Source organism: Lepus europaeus, chromosome 5 (genome assembly GCF_033115175.1).
Source record: "Lepus europaeus isolate LE1 chromosome 5, mLepTim1.pri, whole genome shotgun sequence".
NCBI classification, from domain to species: Eukaryota; Metazoa; Chordata; class Mammalia; order Lagomorpha; family Leporidae; genus Lepus; species Lepus europaeus.
The window spans coordinates 88,778,949-88,801,084 of NC_084831.1; the positions used below are offsets into that span (position 1 = coordinate 88,778,949).

The following is a 22,136-nucleotide window of genomic DNA, read 5'->3' on the forward strand; positions in this document are numbered from 1 at the left end:
AATGATGGTGTAGAAAGGTTTGCAGGGAATGGTGCTGTGCACAGTAGTTTAAGCTACCACCTGCAATGCCGGCATTGACTTCCAATCCAGCTCCCTGTTGATATGCCTCAGAAAGCTGCAGAAGATGGCCCCTGCACCCACGTGGGGGACCTGAATGAAGCTCCTGGCTCCTGGCTTTAGTCTGGCCTAGCCTTGGCCATTGTGGTCATTTGGGGAATAAACGAGTGGATGGAAGATCTCTCTCTTTCTCTATCTCTCTTCCTCTCTGTAACTCTGCCTTCCAAATACTTAAAATAGGAGCTGTCATTGTGGTGCAGTGGGTAAAGCCACTACCTGCAACACTGGCATCTCATATGGGCACCAGTTCGAAAACTGGCTGCTCTACTTCTGATGCAGTTCCCTGCTAATACACCTGGGAAAGCTGCAGAAGATGGCCCAAACACTTGGGCCTCAGCACCCAAGTGAGAGACCTGACTTAGCCCGGCCCAGCTCAGCCATACAGGATCTCTCTCCTTCTCTCTATAAACTCTGCCTTTCAAATAAATAAATACATCTTTATTTAAAAAAAAAAAAAAGAAACATAGAGGTTTGCAAGAAAGCCACAAGGAAAATGAGTACAATTGATTCTAATTAGTGTATTAAAAATTTTGACAACTAGCAACTCATTGAGAAAATTTGCTTCATTAAACTTTTTTTTGACATTTTTTTCTTCCTTGTTTAAGTGTGCACTGTCTACAGCTTTCAATAAATTACGGAATCCAGAAATCAGATGAAGTAGTGATATTCGACTTGGCTAAGGGGCTAACTGAAGTGCTTGGATGGGAGAGGCACTTAGTGTTGCAGTGCACTGTGCAAGCTGGCGACGGGGAGTGGGTGTAAGGTTGAGCAAGGAGGATTGCCTCCAAGTTGTTCACTGACCTGTTGGACCCCTGGGTGCCCTCCCCACCACAGACAGACAACTGAACTGGTGCATTCCACTCTAATGGTGCCGTTAGTGATGCTATTTCTCTGTGAAGTTGAAAGTTACCTCTTTGGAGAAAATGTATTCTTTGATAAAGAGTTCCTATTTAAAAAAAAAAAAAAAAAAAGGAGGGGGGATTAGCCAGAAAATGGAAAAGAGCACTTGGGAATAAAAACTGTGTTTGAAATAAAAACTGAGTATAAAATTAGAAGATGAATTTAAGAAATTTTCCTGATCCAGGATTTTTTAATCTTGGCATTATTGACATTTGGAGCTGGAGATTCTTTGTTGTGGGAGGCTGTTCTGTGTGTAAGATGATTGACAGCATCCTTGGCCTCTATTCATTAGATGCCAGCGCAACCCCACTTCCCTGTAGTGAAAGCCAAAAATATCTCTAGATATTGCCACATGACCCTCGGGGCAGAGAAATCAACCCTGCCTCACCACACCCTGCTTTTTGTACCTGTATCTCAGATAACACAAAAGGTAGAAGCAGACATAATCAACAGGTAAAAAGACAATAAATTTAGAGAATGATATAGATGTTTCAGTATCCTACTAAGAAGAACTCACAAAGTATGAACAAAGAAAATGGAAGGGAGGAAATTAATAGAGAAATAATAAAAATCAATTTGCAGATAAAATCAAAAGGCCCCCTTAATGTACAGCACAATTACTAATAAAAGGACCCATTCTAAGACACATCATCATGTAATTCCAGGCTAGTAGGTATAATGAAAATATTCTGGAAAGAAAAACAGACTAGATACAGAGTGGGAGCTAAAAAGGCTTTAGAAGGATCGGCATTGTGGTGCAGTGGGTTAAGCTGCAGCCTTCGATGCTGGAATCCTGTATGGATACTAGTTCCAGTTCTGGCTAGTGCACTTCTGATCCAGCTCCCTGTTAATGTGCCTGGCAGCAGAAGATGACCTAAGTATTTAGGCCCTTGTACCCAGATGGGAGACCAGAATGGATTGTCAGGCTTCTGCCTGGCCCAGTCCTGGCCATTGCAGCCATTTGGCGAGTGAGCAGGTAGATGGAAGGTATCTGTCTCTGTGTGTCTCTCCCTCTCTCTTTCACTCTGCCTTTCAAATAAATAAATAAATCCAAAAATTTTTTTAAACGAGAAAGGCATTAAATGTTTCAATAGTAACACTGGAAGTAAAAGAGTGAAAGAATACTTTTAAAATGCTGAGGGAAAATGATTTTTCAACCACTCTAAGTTATCAAGCAGGAATATAAACAGAATAAAGACATTTTCAGATACGCAATACTCGAAAATTTTATCCCATATACACCCCTCCTGTGTAAGCTACTGGAATTTGTTTCAGCAAAATAAGAAAGCAAATTGAAAGTCATGTGTTTGAGCGTTGGAAGATAACATTGGTGGGCATCTGAAAAAAAGTCTTGATGCTTTTGGATAAATATTTTAGGTTAGATTTTTTTTTAATGTAAAAAAGCAAGACTACTGTTAACTCTAGGAACAAAAGAATGTTTTCTTCTTTCTTTCTTTTTTAATATTTATTTATTTATTTGAGAGGCAGAGTTATAGACAAAGAGAGGGAGAAACAGAGAAAGAGGTCTTCTATCCAGTGGTTCATTCCCCAGATGGCCACGACAGCTGGAGCTGGGCTGATCCAAAGCCAGGAACCAGGAGCTTCTTCTGGGTCTCCCATGTAGGTGCAGGGGCCCAAGCACTTGGGCCATCTTCCATTAGCAGGGAACTGGATCAGAAGTAGAGCAGCAGGTACTTGAACTGGCACCTACATGGAATGTCAGTGCCACAGGCAGAGGCTTAATCTACTATGCCACAGCACTGGCCCCCAGAACAGGACATTTTCAAGAAGAATGTTATCATGAGACATTACTTTATTAAAAATGCATTATATTTATGTTATCACCATGATATAAACCCTAACTACTGATCTGAGTGGCTTTGTTGGAGGAAGGATGAAGGCCAAGGGGTGGTGGCAGTGATGTGTAAAGAGCTGAATGCTGAAATGCCATGATGAGATGACAGTGAATAATGCCGACACTGAAAATCAAGGCACGTCGGTATGTCATTTAGGAAATGAAGACTCCGCAGCAGAGTTGTATATGGAACACAGGATATAGATAGGTGAGGAAAAGTGGGGGAGGGGCTGAGAAAACCCATGGGTGGTTTTTGTTATAAGCTTATAAGTACCATGTGAATGTTCACTCATGTCTATTATTGTCATTAAAAACAAAAGCACAGGCCGGCGCCATGGCTCAACAGGCTAATCCTCTGCCTTGTGGCGCCGGCACACCGGGTTCTAGTCCCGGTTGGGGTGCCGGATTCTGTCCCGGTTGCCCCTCTTCCAGGCCAGCTCTCTGCTATGGCCCGGGAAGGCAGTGGAGGATGGGCCAAGTGCTTGGGCCCTGCACCCCATGGGAGACCAGGAGAAGCACCTGGCTCCTGGCTTCGGATCAGCGTGGTGCGCTGGCCGCAGTGGCCATTGGAGGGTGAATCAACGGCAAAAGGAAGACCTTTCTCTCTGTCTCTCTCTCTCTCTCACTGTCCACTCTGCCTGTCAAAAAACAAAAACAAAAAACAAACAAAAACCAAAAGCACAAACAATAGCAATACACACACATTGCAGGAAGAGTCACAGAAAATCAGAAACGATGTCCAGAGTTTCACCCAGCAATATTAACTGTTGTTAATATTCCAAAATAGTTCTCTCCAGAAAAACTTTGAAAAAATATTAAAGTAGTTTTAAATATGACTAAAACCTTACAGAAAAAATGTTATTTTAAAAAATGTGTTTGAAAGGCAGAATGACAGAGAGATAAAGGGAGAGACCCAGAGAGAGAGAAAGAGATCTTCCTTCTATTGTTTCACTCCACATGTGGCTGCAGTGGCTGGGACTGGGCCAGGCAGAAGACAGGAGCCTGGAACTCCATCTGGGTCTCCCACATGGGTGGTAGGAACCCAATGCTGGGGTCCTACTCTGCTGTCTTCCCAGGCACATTAGCAGGGAGCTGGATTGGAAGCGGAGCAGCTGAAACTCCAACTGGGTTTCTGACAGGAATGCCAGCATCACAGGTGTGTGCCACAATGCCAGCTCCTGAAAATTTGTAATATCTTAACACTATCAACACAGGAAAAGGTATATCCTTGGGATTAATCTTTTTTGATTGAATCAACTTTTCTGATCAAAATGTTTGGCATCATTTGAGTTATATCTCCACCAACAGCATAGTTGAGAAGTAAGGCACTTTTGAAAAAACACTTTAATTATCTTATTACTTTAGAAAGAAGCAGTTCTGGGTTTTGGCTTTCAAGTAATTGGCTCTATTTAGAAATTTAAGAATTCTTGGTATTGTGATGTAATGGGTACAGCTGGTGCCTGTGACGCCGGCATCCCACATGGGAACTGGTTCGTGTCCTGGATGCTTCACTTTCCATCCAGCTCCCTGCTGATGGCCTGGGAGAGTAGTGGAAGGTGGCACAGGTCCTTGGGCCCCTGCTCCTGTGTGGGAGACCAGGAATAAGCTCCTGACTTCTGGATTCAGCCTGGCCCAGTCTTGGCTGTTGCGGCCACCTGGGGAGTGGCCCAGCAGATGGAAGATCTCTCTCTGTCTCTTTCTCTCTTTTTCTTGTCCTCTCTCTGTAACTCTGACTTTCAAACAATTAAATAAATCATTTAAAAAAAGGGAAGAATTCTGGAAACAAATTCATCAGGAACATTTGTAGTTTTTGTAGTTTTTCTCTTTTTAATTGTGGATGAATATTTCTCTGAACTTTTCTTGAACTACTTCAATGAACAAAAATATAAAAGTACAATTCAGCCTTGATACTTCACATTTAAAATGCAGATAAATTTCATAAATATAGAATTTTAAGGAAGCATTCTTAAAAAGAGAAAAAGGGGATATTGCTAAAACAAAGTTAAGAATAATTAAGGATTTAAATGTGCATAATGAAATGGATGTGCTTCAAGAAATTAAATGCCATTAAAGTTTTCAAAAATATACAGTTTATAAACCCTTTAACCTTCCAAGATCTCTGAGTGCTAATTAAGTTTCAACATTCAATTACTATTTATTGAATTCCTCTCATACCTCAGACCTTTCCTTGGAATATTCCCTTATATTCTGTTTAATTTCAGAACAATTGGGCTTACTTAGTGAGGTATTTCTAGAGAGGCCTACTACGAAGGAATGTAGTAGGACATAGGGTATGGTGGATTTCTGAGGGCTTCTTGGCCTTGGTGCTGCTGCTGGTGGTAGAGAATTATGCCTATGAAAGATAATGACAGTGCATTTATCAGGACAGAACAGAACAACTGCCAGCCACCAGACAAGCACAGGAGAGAGCCGTGGGAGGTAGTCCTGGTGCAGAGTCCTGAGGTGAGAACTGTGCTTTCTGGGCTGACCTCATGAATGTCCACACACAACCATCTGGCCCACAGAGTTATGAAACAGCTGTGTGTGTGTGGGGGAGGCAGCTATAGGGCAAAACAAAGTTTTCAGGTACCGTGCACATTATGAAGCAACTATGATGAAACAGAGTGTGGTCAAAGAGCACTGGTGTCCTGGTATGCCTGGAGAATCTTGGGGAGGAAAAGGGGAACAGCACTTGGGGCCAGTCAGACCTCCCTCCCTGCCTGCCTGCATGCAGGCTTCTGTCCCTGCTCATGGCAGGATTAGGCTTTGTCTTTTCCAGGTCGGTCTGAGGTCCTTTTGCCAGCACGCGGGTCTTCAGAGGTAATCATGAATCAGTATTTCTGTCTAATAGATGAATAAACTGCACTTCTCAGAGGCATGGAGAGCTAAAGTCGGGCTGCTCCAACACACTGACAGAATTCCAGGTTCTGATTTCAGTTCTACTACTTTCCCCTGAAAGTGGGCAGGTTGTGTGAGGGTGAGGGTTTCTGTGTGTGTATCTTGTGGTCCATATATGCAGCAGATACGTGTATATTTGTGTGCATGTTTATATAAGGTCAAATATGTTAGCCCTATGAGTATTTCTTTTTTAAAAAGATTTATTTTATTTATTTGAAGACAGAGTTAGAGAGAGAGGTATAGCCAGAGAGAGAGAGGTCTTCCATCCACTGGTTCACTCCCCAATTGGCCACAATGTTCTGAGCTGAGCTGAGCTGATCTGAAGCCAGGAACCAGGAGCTTCTTCCAGGTCTCCCACACAGGTGCTGGGGCCCAAGCACTTGGGCCAGTTTCCACTGCTTTCCCAGGCAATCAGCTGGAAGTTGGATCAGAAGTAGAGCAGTGGGGACTTGAACCCAGGCACATATGGGATGCCAGTGATACAGGCCAGGGCTTTAACCCACTGAGTTTCAGCGCTGGCTCGTGGATATTTCTTACAAATAACTGTCTTGCATTATTAATGGTGGTATTTGCAAGTTATTTATTTAGAATTCATCTCTTTACAAAAAAAAGCCTTGTGATTGCTCTTCGCGAATTATAATTGCCTAAATAAATATACCTCTTCATTATTTTTATTGCAATCAATGCAAGCTGCTCGATCCAGAACCCTTGATAGCTTTTCGAGTCTGTATGTAACAGGTCAGAAGATGTATTTCGTTTCAAACTTTATATGCTGGGCATTTTGGGACTCAGCCAGCTCCAAAAAATTTCCAAGTCCCACTTCCACACCCCGACAGCAGAGGGTGATTTTCCGGGATTCCGGACAACGCTGCTCCAGAGAGAACTCGCCTCTTTCACACACGCACCTGCAGCCCCAAACGGGAACGGGGCGGGGCTCGACTTTGGCCATGTCGGACGTGGCAGGAAAAGCAGCAGTTGCCCTTTCATCTTGTTTCTGATGATCACACCAGGCAGTGCTTCTATACAGTATTTGGGCATTTAGAGAAGAATGTAAATTCGTGATCGAAAAAGGTTTTTGGTTACGTGGCGAGCCCAGGTACGGACGGGTGCGGGGGCTGACTCTCACAGCTCTCCCCACGCGCGAGCTTGCTGCTTGCTGAAGGAAAGTCCGGGGGCCGCACGCTGTACCCCCGGAGAGGGTGATCTTCCAGGAACCCATTGCACACCACCCCGGGTGTTCGCGATTTCGAGCCCTTTCCGGAACTCAAGTTCCAGCACCCGAAGGTCGGCCCCGCAGCCCCGCCCACTTTGGCCGGGGGTCGGAGCCGCGCGGAGCCGGAGCCGGAGCCCGAGCGGCCGCGGTCCCTTTAAGGAGCCGCTCTGCGGTAACCCGAGCCCGCAGTCCGGGCGGGCGCGGCGGCCGCGGCGGTAGCTGAAGCCTCAGCCACTGCTCCTCCAAGCGGCCCGGAGCCCGCGGCTTCCCTGGCTCCCGCGAGCATCTCGTGGGGGTGGTTCTGGCCGGCGCCAGCCCTCGGGCCGGGCTGGATGACCAGGCGCCTGTAACCACCCGCCGCCCTTACCCGGCCAGGCGCAGCCGCCGCCCGGGCGCGACTCGCCCGGGGACCCTGCACAGGTGACGCCGTTTGCCCGGGGGCTTGGGGAGGAGGGCGGGCTCGCTTTGCCCCACGGTTCCCCAGCGCCTTAGAGCGCAGCCGGCTGGAAGGGGCGCCGCGGCTTCCCGCCCCCGGCCTAGCGCGGCCGAGGGCTCCGGCTCCCGGAGGCTGGGTGGGCGTCCCGCACGCGGGTGTCAGCCCGGCTCCGGGGCGGGCTCCAGCAGGTGTGTGCGGCGGGCGCAGCATCCTCCCTGCCCGGCGGGCCCCAGCGGTGCTTCCGGAGCAGGTGGTGTCCCGGGCCCGAGGCCCCCGCGTTCCACTCGCGTTTCCCGGCTACGCGATTGAGCTGTCCTGTCTGGCAGCATCTCGTGGGTCTGAGCTCAAACGGGGTGGGTGCAAGCCTTTGGGCGTCCAGGGAGCGCATTCTTGTTAAAGAGACCCGCACACGACCCGGCGCATCAAGTGGGTAAGTCCCCTTCCCCCGCGCCGCTGCCCTCTCAAACAAGTGGCTTTTATTTACCCTTGCAGTTCTCAAGTGGGTCCCATTTTTAGCCACCGAGTGCTGGAGTCTAGTGGGAAAGGGTTTGGGCGAACAGTCAGGGAGAAATCGGTTTCTATTTCCAGCTCTACCATTGTCACCCCTCGCAAGTTTATGAAACTCAGTGCCTCCGTGTACCCGGCCATGAAATGGGCTGCGTGGTGTCAGCGTTTTCCTACTGCCCCCTAAACGAGAGGACAACCTCTCTGGCAGCGCTGTGCGTTGACCAAGTTTATTTCGGAGACACTGGCTGCTCTGCATTTTCTTGATGGTACACGCTTGAGTGTTGTGGCACGTTGTGGCGCGTTATGAAATTACAGAGTGATCCTTGACTCTGTGGAAGCTAATGCAGATTCCAGTTTGGGGACGGGATGGAAGAATCTGTGTGGATGTTAAAAGACTGACGTGCCAAGTAGGAAAACAGTTGTCATTTTTGTGAAGTCTTTACAGTCACAAGTGGAGTGGAGACAAATGGCCCTTGGGTGGTGGTGGTTTCAAGCCGGAGGCTGCTGTGAGAGCACCTGGTATAAATTGGAGTGCAGCTTCACTTTACTGTAGCCAGTTACCAGATCCTTGTTCCCTTTTCAGTGTGCTGTGTATCAGGTGGAGAACTTGCCCCCCACCCCTCTCCTGTGTGTGCTTCCATCTTCCTTCAATTGTATGGGTGGCGCGGAGTTAGAAACATGTACTCCTACCATCTTGGACAATTTGAAAGAATGGCTGCAGGGACCTTGGGTTTTAGCGAATTTGTCACCCCGCTCCTGTGATTCAGAAAATAGCTTTGAGAGTGTTTTGTTTTTCCCTGCCCCTGCAACTCCAGAGTGGGGACCTTTCCTGTGTGATCTTGCGTGAGGTTTACCTGTCTTGGCTGGGTGCCTGGGATCCAGCTGCTCAGTCAGTCATTCTTGTTTACATGGTTAGCTTTCTGTTTCTGTTCATTTCCCTTTACACTCTCTTGACCCTGGTGGAAGGACTAACAGCTTTTTGCTTCTAAAGCCACGTGCTTGGTGGTGACCAGGAATGGCCGAACCTGGGTGGGGAACTCTGAGTTTGCTGAGTCTTCGCTGAGGTCTGTGGAACAGACCCTCCAGGAGCATGCAAGTCACTCTGTCACCTTCCTTTTTTTTTTGAGATCTCCATTGGAGGAAGAGTCATTTGATTAGCAGGGAAGTCTTTGGAGCTGGAGGTGAGCTGTCAGAAACCTAGCTCAGTGCTAGGCTGATTAAGAGCGTTTCCTGCAAAGGTGTGGAGAGGAGACAGTATGGGTTCTGGGAGAGGAATGGAGAGTTGGCAGGGAGGGGATGTGGGGGTCCCTTCCTGTTGCTAGATAACTAGCAAAACTGTAAGGGGAACCCTGGATCCCTGAATGGAAAAGGGAGAACAGGCTGGGTTGCAAAAAGGGAGTGGCGGGCCTATGCCACGGCTCAATAGGCTAATCCTCTGCCTGCAGTGCCGGCACACCGGGTTCTAGTCCTGGTCGGGGCGCCAGATTCTGTCCCCGTTGCCCCTCTTCCAGGCCAGCTCTCTGCTTATGGCCCGGGAGTGCAGTGGAGGATGGCCCATCCTTGGGCCCTGCACCCCATGGGAGACCAGGAGAAGCACCTGGCTCCTTCCGGATCAGTGCGGTGTGCCGGCCACAGGGGCCATTGCGGGGTGAACCAATGCAAAAGGAAGATCTTTCTCTCTGTCCCTCTCTCTCACTATCCACTCTGCCTGTCAAAAAAAAAAAAAAAAAAAAAAAAAAAAAGAGTGGCGCAGCTTCAGGGCAAATCCTGCCATGTGGTGGTGCTGGACCAAACCTTCTCTTCCTTTCTGTCTGAGTGTTCCTTGCCCCTCATGGCCAAGCACAGTTGCCTGCAGTTACCAGCTGTCTCCAGAGCTCCGTGGGCTTATCTTCCTCTCCCAAAGCTGGCCTCACCTTTGTTACAGGAAACCCTTCAGACCCCAGTCTGCCTCCCCCTCAACCTGGCTTTCCAAACAAACAGCCCATATCCTACAGATTAAGCGCTCCTGCAAGCTCCAGGAGCTCTTGGAAGGTTGAAAAGTGAGATGCTCGGTTGGCTGAGAAGAGGAGAGCCAACAGTCTACACTGAGATACAGAACACTGTAGTTTTTCTGTTGTGGAAGATAATGAATGGATTGTGTGGGGGAGGACTGTGGGCACTTGGACAAGGGAGGGCAGGCCCGAGGCTCGCGTTGTGCTGGACAGCTTGTGCCCCTGTCCTTGAGAGAGGAGAGGATGCCACCCAGGGTGTGCAGCCACCTTCTTGCACTTTCCCCCCTTCCCTTTGGCTTGTGAGGGGAAGATAGCCTGATGGAGGCGGGGCAGCCATCTGTTCTTGAGGATGGGAAACAGACTTTAACTGATAGGGATGAGCTGTATTTACCTGGCACTGGCATCAGCCTCTGGGGTGTTACAACAGAGAACGCATTTCATGAAAGTGAGGCTAATTTTGTAAGAGAATTGACTTTTGGTGGCATTTTTTTTTTCTTGTTGGGGATCAAAGATAGCACACAAAGAAATGGAGTCCCACTGTTCTGAGGCTTGTTATTCTCGGTCAGACAGTTAGATGTGCAGATCCCAAGCCTGAGAAGGCAGAGCAAGGCAGGACTAGCAAAGGGTGTTTCTTTGGGCTGTCAAAGGAGAAGGCAGTCCTCTGGATGCCTGAGGAGGAGCTTGTGAATCAGTGCAAAACACCAAGGTTTTTTTGAAAATAGCCGATGGAGAAGACAGCTGGAAGTCTGTTCAGAGCCTGAGCCTGCATGGAGGAAAGGAGTTGCTGAACAATGGGACCAGTATCTTGGGAGAGTTTGACTAGATGAACAAAAGCTTGTCTAAAGCAGTGTTTTCAAATATTTATGGGTTACAACAGGGCGAAATGCACTTTTACATTGAGACCCGGGAAATAAGTAAGTATGTGTGTATCTAAAGCAAGTTTCTATTTCTATTCTATTTCTATTTTGTATTCTGAAAAACTCTTAACCTATCAGGGGATCACAGTCTACTCTTTGGGTTTCTTTAGCTAGTGTGTGAAAAAATAGTTTGTAGAGCAGCAGGCTGCATTGGAGCTGCTCGTGGAGGAGGGAGGGGCATAGAATTAATTGTAAGCTGTCTTGGTGGGGACAGAACGGAGCTGTAAGAACTCATTTGGTGTCTGTTGGAAGACGGACTCACTAGATGAAAGACAGCTAGATGGGGCAGATGCAAAAAAGAAAAAAAAAAAGCATCTACCCACCAGTTCTATCTACTTCAAAGTGGTTTAAGCAAAGAGGAAGTGTGGAAGCTGTGAACTTGGATTTGAAGATTTCTGTGGAGCAGATTTTCCTTTGTAGTTTAAATGAGAAGACAAATGGATGCAGAATAAATTGGCTGGTGGATGTAGGTCACGTCCGCTTCCGTAGGCTGGACAAGGAGCAGAGGCTTGTGGTGCAGAATACTCATATCTCCTCTTCCAGCTTGTAGAAATTTGAGCAGAAGTGGATGAAAAATGTTCCTTTGAAACCCCATTTGCTGATCAAACTCACTAGGAAGTTGGCCACTGGCCTTGCAGAAAATTGGGAAAGTATTGGCATTCCGTTTTATAAAAGGATTAGGCTATTAAGGCTTCCTCGCCACTTCTACTTCATCATCTACCATCAAACTCTGGCTTCTTGAGGAAGCGGAGGAAACAGCAGCTTGCATGTATGAGCTAATTCCAGTTGGTGCCCTGCAGCTGATCAATGGTAGAGTCTATCTCTAGGCTTTTGTTTCCTTTTCCTAACAATTAACATCTGTCTCTAACACCTAACAAGTAAAACAAAGCCTGGAGAAAAAATACACAGGTATCAGAGTTCACCCAAGGCGTTGCTTGGTTACTGCGTGCTTCTATCATTGACATTCGACCTGGTTAGAGCCTCCCTTTGACCCATCGAGGCCTTGTCTGGTTTTGTTACTTCAGTGGATATTTTTTCCAGTATTTGACTTTACTCTTCCTCACCTGCCATGTGTTTATTTTTTAACTCTGATTTCTCTGTTATCTCAGACCTTTGATTGAGGTGAGAGATATTCCTAGGGAGCTCAATTCTGGGACTTGGAAAAATTGTCTTAGTCAAGTTAACTATTTGTTTTCATCTATTTGAGAAGCAGAAAGACAGTGATGGAGTTCTTCTGTTCTTTGGTTCACTCCCCAGATGTCTGCAACATCCAGGACTGGGAAACCAGGAGCCAGAAACTCGATCCTGGTCCCCCACATGGGTGGCAGGTACCCAAAGTACTTGAGCCATCATTTACTGCCTCCCAGTTGCTGGATCAGAAGTAGGGGTGGTACTGGAAGCCGGGCACTTCGATAAGGCATGCTGGTGTCTCAAGTGCTGCTCCAAATGTCCACCCCTATCAAGTTATTTTAACTAGTTTTATTCAAATAGGCTTTAAAAACCTTTAAAAAGTGTATTTTGAAGGCATGGAAAATTTCTTCCTATTTGACATGTATTTATTTAATGGAATGGGAGGAATAAGAAATTTTCATTGGATGAAGGATTTTGAACAAATTTGAAAGCTCCCTAAGGGGAGCCTTGCACTAAAGAAAGTCTAACATTTCAGGGACATGAATCTTTTTTTTTTTTTTTCTTTAAAGATTGATTGATTTATTTGAAAGTCAGAGTTACACAGAGAGAGGAGAGGCAGAGAGAGAGAGGTCTTCCATCCGATGGAACTGCACCGATCTGAAGCCAGGAGCCAGGAGCTTCTTCCGGGTCACCCATGCAGGTGCAGGGGCCCAAGGACTTGGGCCATCTTCTATTGCTTTCCCAGGCCATAGCAGAGAGCTGGATTGGAAGAGGAGCAGCTGGGTCTGGAACCGGTGCCCATAGGGCAGGCCAGGGTGTTAACCTGCTGCTCCACTTCTGGCCCCGGGGACAGGGGAATATTAAAACTAATCTTGGCCACTTAACATGTTTTGCTCTAATATATATAAAAATATTAGATGATTATTGAATTTAAATTAAATGCTTTATAATTTGTTCTGTGCTATTTCAAGGACTTTTTTTAAAAAAGATTTATTTATTTATTTGAAAGTCAGAATTACAGAGAGAGAGAGAAGGGGAGACAGAGAGAGAGAGAGAGAGAGAGGTCTTCCTCTCTACATCCACTGGTTCACTCCCCAGTTGGCTGCAATAGCCGGAGCTGTGCTAGTCCGGAGCCAGGAGCGTCCTCTGGAGCTTCCCGTGTTGGTGCAGGAGCCCGAGGACTTGGGCCATCTTCCACTGCCTTCCCAGGCCATAGCAGAGAGCTGGGTCGGAAGTGGAGTAGCCAGGACTTGAACCAGCACCCATGTAGGATGCCAGCACTAGAAAAAGCCAGGCGGCGGCTTTAACTGCTACGCCACAGTACCGGCCCCTCAAGGACATTTAAAAGACTACAGCTGTGTTTACATTGAGTAAGATTCCTTGCCTTTTCCTATTTTCAAACCTGCATGGGCACTACTAAACAGATCAACTTCTTACATGCTTTTCACAAAGTGAAGGAATCCAGGACTAGGCAAAGGTTCTAGTAGGGAGACCAGGAGTAGGGCCTGGAGCAGAGGCAGCCTAAATATTTTGGCCACCATCCAAGTCATGTCTCTGAACCAAGCCCTTTATGATGGTCTACATTTTGAGGGCTTGAGAATGTTTTGGAACCTCAAGTCCCTAAGTGTTTTATTTAGTGCTTTGTTTATTACCAAAGTGAAAATAGCTCATTATAAAAGACATTACAGAGAAGCAACACTCAAGAGAAAGGGGAACAAGCTTGCTTCTTCTCCATTCTGTGGATCCCCCTTGCCCATGCTTGGCTCCCAAACACAGCCCAGTACCAGTTTTTGGTATATATATATACCAATATATATATATATATATATGTACTAATATATATATATATATATATTGTGTTTCTCCACAAATGCCGAGATGTGCCCACTCATTTACTGATGAAACATGTGTCATTTTGCAGCCTGCCTTCCAGATCACTTTGTTCATTTAAATGTCTGCACTATCTGACAGTCTCCCTGTTATCAGTGTATTTAACCCTTCCCCTGTCGACAGAACCTAAGTGACTTTCGGTGCTAAAGCGTCAAACACACTTGTACGTGCATCTTTTCAGACTTGTGTTAAAGTTATGTTGAGGCTGAAAGATCAGTTCATTAGTATGCGCCTTATTTTATAAGTCAAGTAACATACTGCTCTCAAATTCTGCTGTTTAATTCCCCAAATGTTCACTCAGCAGCGAAGGCACAGCCACGGATTCCGTGGGGATTTCCCAGTGGGGCAGTGTGCAGCCCTTGTTTCCAAGAGCTTACTCTGTAGTAGGAGGATCAGGCATGCACACTGAGTATAGTATCCTTAGTTTTATTTAGACCCTTCCTTGTTCCACCAAGGATTTGGGTATCTTACCAAGATGCACACAATATCATAAGGTAGTAAACAGTATGGAACAGGAAAATGAGTTGGAAGGATGATGAGGCTACATAGCATGTTTTTGAAGTCTTACCCTCTTGTTGTTGGCAGCTGTGGCCCTAAGCTCCAGCAGCCACGTGGTGCATGACATGCATCAGGGTGTCCAGAAGAGAAACCACATCAGAGGTGCCTACCTTGTCCTAATCCCAGGAGGTGAGGATGGTTTCTTCTTTGGGTTTTTGTCATGACAAGGACCAGCATTGTCGACAACATTCCCAGCATCATACAGTAAGACCTAGTGACTTTGTGATGCCATTTCATATCATGTTCCTCAGTGCTAGCCAGGGGTGTCATACCTTGGCACTGCTCAGGGGAAGGTCAGTAGGATAGGAGGTGTAGGTTCATGGGTTTCATCCAGAAATAGCTGTAAGAGGACCTAAGAGGACATATGACCAGTGAAAACAGCAATGTGATATTGTTCCTGGACAATTTTCCCATAAGGTAGCACAGAACAGACTAATGGAATTTCTGTGAGTAAAACCCCAAGAGTACTAGCCTTTTAATTTATGAAGCCAGAAGTGGAGAGGTTTTAGATAGTATTGACTTTCTTTTCTTTTTTTTTTCTTTTGGACAGGCAGAGTGGATAGTAGAGGGAGACAGAGAGAAAGGTCTTCCTTTTTGTCATTGGTTCACCCTCCAATGGCCGCCGCGGTAGGCGCACTGTGGCCGGTGCACCGCGCTGTTCCGATGGCAGGAGCCAGGTGCTTCTCCTGGTCTCCCATGGGGTGCAGGGCCCAAGCACTTGGGCCATCCTCCACTGCACTCCCTGGCCACAGCAGAGAGCTGGCCTGGAAGAGGGGCAACCGGGACAGGATTGGTGCCCCGACCGGGACTAGAACCCTGGTGTGCCGGCGCCGCAAGGCGGAGGATTAGCCTGTTAAGCCACGGCGCCAGCCTAGATAGTATTGACTTTCTAGACTTACTACAAAGGTGGAGCAAAATATTTTTCCCAAATGCAGAATAATGAAACTCTGTACTCAGCTCATGCAGAAGTAGTGCTTGTTCACGTTGATTAAGTCCAGAAATTAGAAGAGATCACAGAGTCACCATTCCAAGTTCTGCAGTATCTTCCAGCTTAAGAGTTACAAGTTTGGGGCAGTTTGTACTTCGTGGAGCTTGGAAAGTCTCACTTCTCATGAGCCACTGGGGTTTGAGCTTCATCAAATTCTTAAGACCATTTGCCCAAGACAGTTCTTTGTTGCCAAGTCTATGTGCCAAGCTTTGATACCTTTGTGCGCCTTACCATGATTGAATTAAGCATGAGGTTTGTAGTAAGTGTTAAACCTGAAGTTTGTGATGTGATTAAGCCACGTCTGATATGTTTGGCATGGCACCTTTTGTGAAGTGGTTCAAGGAAACATTCCGTGTGTTTAGATTTTTTTTTGCCTACCTTTCAAACCAGATACTGAATCAATAGATAAATACCATGTTTATTGGGAAGTAGTGGGGTTGGCACCAGGCTTGGAAGATGGCAATCGTGTAGGAAGAGGTCATAAGAGAAAGCATCCTCAAAAGTACCTTGGGTGGAGTTCCTCAGGTGACAAGATGAAAGGCCCTTTTTAGATAATTTAGAAAAGACTTGGCTGCCTTCTCATGTTAGCCAGCACATTCTTGAGTCAGCTCGGAGGTGTAGACAAGCTGCAGGACACTGGGCCCCAGTGGGGCTTCAGATACAGAATATCATTTTCTCCTGTGGTTTGGTGCCATTGGAGAAATTGGTGTAATGCTTCTTGATTGGGAAAGGGCTAGTTTTAACAGCCATTCTTTACTGAGTGATGTTTCGACTTATGAGTGCTAATGAATAACAAGGCTGCTCTAAGCTCTAGTGACTTTAAACAGTGATTTCTTATTTCTTGTGATCCTGTGGGTTGGCTGGCAGTTGCTATTCTGGTTGCAGCCGCACTCAAGTGGATGCTTTCAGCTGGAGGGGCAGCTGGGCTGAAGATTCGGATGGCTTGCTAGCATGGATGCTGGTTGGTGTTGAGTGCTGGCTGTCTTGACAGCTGAGCGGCCTCAGTTTCCTCCTCCTCCTTTCTCCTCCTCCTCCTTCTTCCTTCTTCTAATTTTAGAGATTTATTTATTTATTTGAAAAGAAGAGTTACAGAAAGGAAGAGGCACTGAGAGAGAGAAAGAGAGAGAGAGAGAGAGAGAGAGAGAGAGAGAGAGAGAGAGGAGGATCTTCCATCCATCCACTGATTTACTCCCCAAATGGCAGCAATGGCTGCAATGGCCAGGGCTGGGCCAGTCCAAAGCCAAGAGCCAGGAGCTTCATCTGGGTCTCCCACTTGGGTAGCAGGAGCCCAAGAACTTGGGCCGTTTTCTGTTGCTTTCACAGGCCCTTAGCAGGGAGCTGGATTGGAAGTGGAACAGTCGGGACTTGAACTGGTGTCCATTTGGGGTTCTGGCGCTGCAGGCTGCAGTTTTACCCACTATGCCACAGTGCCAGCCCCTTAGTTTCCTTCTTGTAACCTCTCATCCTCCAGCAGATTTACAGGCTTCCTTATGTGGTAGTTTCAGAGAAGCATCCCAAGGGGGTGACAGGTAGTTGCTGTAGGTCTTAAAATTTTTAAAAGTAATTTTTTTTGACAGGCAGAGTTAGACAGTGAGAGAGAGACAGAGAGAAAGGTCCTCCTTCTGTTGGTTCACCCCCCAAATGGCCGCTATGGCCGGTGCGCTGTGCCGATCTGAAGCCAGGAGCCAGGTTCTTCCTCCAGGTCTCCCATGCGGGTGCAGGGCCCAAGCACTTGGGCCATCCTCCACTGCCTTCCTGGGCCATAACAGAGAGCTGGCCTGGAAGAGGGGCAACCGGGACTAGAACCTGGCGCCCAACCGGGACTAGAACCTGGGGTGCCGGTGCTGCAGGTGGAGGATTAGCCAAGTGAGCCATGGCACTGGCCTAAAAATAATTTTTAAAAATACATTTAAAAGGCAGAGCAAGAGCAGGAGAGGGAGAGAGGGAGATAGAGAGAGAGAGAGAGAGAAAGAAAAGAGATTGATTTTCCATCCTTTGGTTCACTCCCCAAATGCCCTCTACATCCAGAGATGGGCAAGGCTGAAGCCTGGAACTCTTAGCTCCATCCAGGTCTCCTACATGGGTACCAGGGACCCAAGCACTTGAGCCGTAACCAGTGTCTCCCAGAGTGAACATTAGCAGGAGACTGGACTCAGAAGTGGAGTCAGAACTCAATCCCAGGCACTCTGATATGGGATGAGGGTATCCCAAGCAACGCCTTAACTGCTCTGCCAAATGCCTGCCCCTGCCAGGACTTTTGAAGCCCATCTGTGCTGCAGATGTAGCCTCTCCTGTACTGAATTGAGTTTGTCGCCAGGGAGCAAGGTTGCCAGATTCATGGAGGTGGAGACATAGGCTGCTCTTTTGGATTGGAGGATTGGGGTGACAGTGTCCTGTTGCATAGGAATTTGGGACTGTTACATGATTTCTCACAGGTGGCTATGTGTGCCAAGCACTATGCAAGGTGCCTGTTATCTCACACGAGCCAGATAAGCTTCTTGCAATTGTTCTTATCCCTGTTCTGTAGAGCTTTCAGATCAGAGAGGTCAAATTCTTCTTGCCCAAGGCCACTTGATAAATACTGGGACCAGGATTTGATTCTAGGTCTCTAATTGAACGGAATTCACCTACAGAACCCAACAAGGAGGAGAAATTTGTTAAATTGTTCTTCAGCCTCTCTAACCCATTTCGTAGTACCTTTTATTTCTTGTTGGGAGAAGGCAAAAAATAGAATGAGAAATAAAAGGCAGGAGGCAAAGCCCTATCTTAGCTACTTCCCTACCATCCTAAGGACTTGCTCAGGGGTAATCCGGCCTTGGAGGTGAGAAGAATCTGCCTGCCTGTCTGCTCCCCCCCTCCTTTTTTTTTTTTTTTTTTAAAAAAAAGATTTATTCCTTTCTTTGAAAGGCAGAGGCAGAGTTAGACACACAGAGAGACAGATCTTCCATCTGTTGGTTCACTCCCCAAATGCTGCAATGGCCAGAGCTGGGCTGGTCCAAACCCAGGAGCCAGGAATGCCCTCTTGGGTTTCCAATACGGTACAGGGGCACAAGCACTTGGGCCATCCTCTGCTGCTTTCCCAGGCTTCTAGCAGGGAGCTGGATCGGAAGTGGAGCATCTGGGACTCCAGTGCCCATGTGGGATGCTGGCACTGCAGGTTAGAGGCTTTACCTGCTATGCCATAGTGCTGCCCCCCCCCCCCCCCCCCCCGCCTCCAGTCGCTTGTCTCCTTAAGTTCGGACTTCCTAGGCAGCTTGGCAGGTGCTCCAATGGTCCCTTTAAAAAAAAAGAGCAAAATACATTTGGAGATAATGGTTCTTTGTCCAGCTTTTCCTTGATTTCACAGTGTTGGCAGAAAGCCAAGAGATGTTGCAAGCCAAGAAGCTCCGTCTGTGCTCCCTACAGGATGGAAGAGCGCTGATAGGGAAATAGCACATTACAAGTCAGACAGAAAAGGCTGGCCCCAGAACTTCTTCCCTCTGCCGAGTCTCCCCTGGGTGACTCCATGCCACCCAGCCCAGTCCCCACAGCAGCATCAGGTCCGTTCTCTGGCTTGTGTCTAGTGTTGTATTTGAAACGTTGATTTCCTTAAGGAGGAGCCAACAGATTGCATAAGCTTCCAGACCCTGCCTTTGTATTTGGGCCCATACTTGTCAGCCTGAGCTTCCTGTGACTGCGATCTCCTGGATTAAGACGTTCTGATTTACCCCAAATGCAACAGCTGCAACAAACTCACAAGCTTACAAGGCTAAGATGTCTTTGTAAAAGTTTTCAGTGGGGTGAGGAATAGGAAGCAGCATTTATCAGGTGGATCCTCTGTGCCCTATGTACTCCAAGAGCCTCAGGCACTGGCCTAGGAGCTCCTGGATTGCCCCCAGGAAGCGGGGTGGGGTGGGGGGTTGGGGGGGTTGGGGGTGGACTTGTCCCGTGGGTTGGGAGGTGAGAACCAGGGTACGGCAGCAGGGAGAGCTCTGGAAGGGGGGCTTTTGCCTTTGCCAGCATCCTGCAGTCCCACTGCTCATTAAACATTAAAAACACAAGTCCAAGTAAGGGAGCAAGCAGGACTCAAAAGAATTTTAAATCAGACAAAAGATTTCTTAAAAAAGTTGACATGAAATAGATTAATTCTGTTATATTTTATGTATGTTAAAAGCTAGAGCATGTAAAAAGTTAAGGTAAATACACACTAGGAAAATCAGACTACAAGTTTTTGTTGAAATCCCTAAAATGGAAGGGAGTACTGATCAGATATTGTGGGAACCCAGCAGGGGGCTGGGATTATTTCTTCAAAGAGCAGGAATCCTCAAGGAGGAGCCAAGGAGACAGGCTAACTGGTATCAGACTCTCTTGGTGTGGACTCTGGGCTGTATGAAAAAAATCTACGTCATGAAACCCATTTCTTCCCACCCCCTTGAAGAACAAACTATAGAAAGGAAGACTACAAATCTTGACCAGTAGGAATAAAGAGAATATAACCTGTGGTGTGTGTGTGTGTGTGTGTGGTGGGGGCGGCTCCGATGTGAAGGACACTGAATTAGAGGGATCCGAGGAAGAATCCTAGAGGGCATTCAATATGGGATGTAGGAGGATAGGCCCATGGCAGATAAAGGGAAATCTTGGATGAAAGAGATTTGTGGCAGAGATGTGAATTCGCAGTCAGAACAGTTCTGTGAGCTGTGGCGCATGGCACAGCCAGCACACAGCCCTGGAAGCTGGCTGCCTTTTCACTGGGGTGGGTGGTGACGCTTTCAGAGCCCAGTTTGGGGAGCTGGTTTTAGTCTCCTTCCTGCTCTAGCATCCTGTGATTAAGAGTTATTACATGGAAATGTGAGGGAAACAAAGGCAAGTTAGACTTTTATGAACATTTAGCCTTAAATACTTTATTCTTTGCTGTCAAAATAATGATCCAGGGGGCTGGTGCTGTGGCTCACTTGGTTAATCCTCCGCATGCGGCGCCAGCATCCCATATGGTCACCGTGTTCTAGTCCTCTTTCAGTCCAGCTCTCTGCTGTGGCCCGGGAAGACAGTGGAGGATGGCCCAAGTGCTTGGGCCCCTGCACCTGCATGGGAGATCAGGGGGAAGCACGTGGCTCCTGGCTTTGGATCGGGTAGCTTTGGCCGTGACAGCCATTTGGGGAGTGAAACAATGGAAAGAAGACTTTTCTCTCTCTCTCTCTCACTGTCTAACTCTATCTGTCAAAAACAACCCACAATGATCCAGAATGATTTCCATGGGAAGATGTCAGTTGCAAGGGTCTGGCAGGTAGACTAGAGCAGTTTCTGTTTAACTTGAATTCTGTATGGGCTGTTAAAGGAAAAAGGGTTGAAGGATGAGGAAAGGGAGAATAAAAATATGAAAGGTACCCTTATTCAGAGTTCAGTGTCTTAACACTGAAGGAATCATAGAGAAGTTGTTTCAACAATCGTCAGCATTTTCTTGTTAAACCTGAAGGAGCATCACCTATTTCAGAAGGGGAATAAAACTTAGCGATATTCATATGGGGGTCATAGCCTCTTTGTTTAGCCTTCATTTGCTTCCCATTTGTTCAATCTCAAAAACAGTAGTGTGACTGTTAGAGGGTTTGTAGATGCTGTGTTGACTGTGTAGTTGGCTTCCTACCATTCTTCACACTAATGCTAATGGTTCTTGAACTTGATGCTCAGAAAAGCAAGAGGTGAAAGGTTTTCTGTACATAATTCTAACTTTTTCCATGTAACTCTCAAAGCACAATTAAAAAACTGCAGCTAGCTGAAACCTTTGGACTTAGATGCTAGACAGTTTTACATAAATGAAAATTTGAAAGTGAGTAGTATGATAGTTACTCCTTACTAAAAGATTGTAATATTTCTGGTCAGTTTAAACAGATCATTGCAATATATCCCATATGTGAAAATCTAAACAAAAACCAGATGGATGAGAGTGCATATTTTTTTGAAAGGACTTTTTACTTGTTTCGTTGGCTTGGCAGATAACTCATCTTCTGCAGTTATGTGTTCAATTACAAATTATTTACAGTTTACAGGCAAAGACTTTCAATGCTAAAGTATTAGGGCAGCTGGTGATGGTAAGTGATCCAGTAAATAAGTACTTATACAGTTGATACAGGTTTGAAAATACAATGTAGATCATAGTTTTATGTATATATACATATACACATGAAACTTTCAAATACATATCATATATTATAAGGAGTTTGTGATAGATAAATGTAATCAATATCATTAAGAACTCTGGTATTCTTTGCTTCTGACATTTGGAGGTGAGAGTTCTTTTGGAGTTGGTATATTTTGAGATCAATGTATTGAATTCAGTATATTTTGAAGTCAGTATATTGTGTCTTCAGTTTAGAAAATTATTTTTCCATTACACTGGCAAAATGCAGGACCTGTAACTGATGAGATTCTAGCAGAATGGAAAGCAAATGTAAGAACATGCACATTTATTGAGCACACACTGCATGGCGGGCACTGTGTTTGGCATGGGTCACAGTGGTAAGGGGAAAATGACCATGCTTACCACTCTCGTGTGCACATACTCCTGGAGGAGGGGGGCACTAGTTTATGTTGCAGCTGTAAAGGAGAGGGACATGGTGCCAGCAGTGTGATAATGGGGAAGTTGGCCTGGTAATGGAGCCCGGAGGAGGCGTCTCTGGGGAAGCGAGGATTGACCTGAGAGCGGAAGAAATATGAGAGCTGACTTGGAGTGCAGAGGCACGGAGGAGAGGAGGGGAACAG

General features: G+C 46.6%; 1 protein-coding gene across 5 annotated transcripts in view; it reads left to right on the top strand.

The window, feature by feature from the left end:
- The window catches only part of TLCD4 (TLC domain containing 4), a 101,644-nt gene that overhangs the window by 29,173 nt on the left and 50,335 nt on the right, over positions 1-22,136 (top strand). For 2 of the 5 annotated variants that reach the window (XM_062191788.1, XM_062191787.1), the window contains exon 1: positions 7,150-7,403. The exons of 1 other annotated variant lie outside the window; for it this stretch is intronic. The gene's annotated coding sequence lies outside the window, so the exon portion shown is untranslated. Of the gene's footprint in view, positions 1-6,727; positions 6,867-7,149; positions 7,404-7,613; positions 7,850-22,136 lie in introns of those variants that run through there. 2 more of the 5 variants (XM_062191791.1, XM_062191789.1) reach the window with 2 other exon arrangements.